This window comes from Bison bison, unplaced genomic scaffold (assembly GCF_000754665.1).
Source record: "Bison bison bison isolate TAMUID 2011002044 unplaced genomic scaffold, Bison_UMD1.0 scf7180017864298, whole genome shotgun sequence".
NCBI lineage: Eukaryota > Metazoa > Chordata > Mammalia > Artiodactyla > Bovidae > Bison > Bison bison.
The window spans coordinates 4,785,550-4,786,947 of NW_011494870.1; positions in this window are offsets into that span (position 1 = coordinate 4,785,550).

Sequence of the window (1,398 nt, forward strand, 5' to 3'; positions counted from 1 at the left end):
CAACCCCTGTGTGCCCCCCTTCCCCCCGCCCCTGCAAAAGTCCACCTTTTAAATTCTGGCATCCTCTCAAACCATAAAGAAGTCATTTTTTTTTCCTTTGGTGGTGGGCCAGTTGGCAAAATAGGAAAATGTCTGTCTGTAGATGCCTTCTCATTTATAGGAAGGATGTGGGAAGGGAAGTGGCCGGATTGAGGGACCATCCATGGTTAACCATTAATAGCATTCATAAATATCTTTGCTTCTATGATTCAGGTACCTTGTTATCAAAACTTTGATACCAGTGCATCTCCAAAATGTTGATTTCCCCCACTAGCCCATTCTTTGAAGATGGTATCTTGGGGTTTTTTTTCTTAAATTATGTGTTTATTCTGTTCTCAGTGATATTATCTGTCCAGAGCTACAGTGTCTTCCAGATTGTTTTTCTTTCCCAAGAAATAGTGTATTTTGGGAACCACTTCATCTCACGGGAATGCAAAAGAGAAACTTGTGCCTACTAAGTGGCTCCCATCCTCTGGGATGTGGACTTTGAGGGTGAGGAACTATGGAAAGAGTCCAGACATTTGTAAACTTCCTAAGTACTAAGTAAGTAACATGCTTCTACATGGATGTTTTGTTTTTTGTTTTTGAATATATTTCTGTGGTTATTCTGAAGGATAGACACATCTGCTTAAAGCTGTTTCTGAGTTCTTAATTGCTTTTTGCCATTTTATGTTTTTTCAGTCAGTGGTTACTAGAAGTACACTTGCTGCATGCAATTTATTAAGTAAAAATGAAGCATTCATGTTTGAAATGTTGCGGAGCACCTACCTACAGTGAGAAAAAGTGGAGATAATTATATTTAGAGAGCAATCAATGAATCAGGAGAGAGAAAATAGGTTTGCATAAAAACTAATGAACTGAAGCAGGAAAATTAGAAAACTAATCAGTAAATCAGGAGATAGAAAAGAGGTTTGTATAAAGACTAATAAACTGAAATGGGAAAACTAGAGAACTAGTCTCATGAAATCATGAAATGGGAATAGCTAAAATAGGCTGGCAAACTGATTACTTAGAGCTGTAGTTACTTACTACTATGTAACAACACTTAAGACATAGTGGCTTTAAGAAACACTATCTCTTTTGATTCTATAGGTTAGCTGGGCAGAGCATGGCTACACTCATTTGAACACTGAACTGGCTGGATGTCTAAGACTTTACAAGTTTGACACTTTGACAGGGACAGCTGAACTGCCAGGCCTTTCTTATTCTCTGTCATCTTACAGCTTCTCCCTCTGAACTGCTGGGACTTTCTTGTTCTCTGTTTTCTTAGAGCTTCTCCCTCTCTACCTGTGGTCTCTCCAGTAGGGTGACCAGACTATTAAATGATGAGCCAGGGCTCCCCAAAGAACAAAAGTAGAA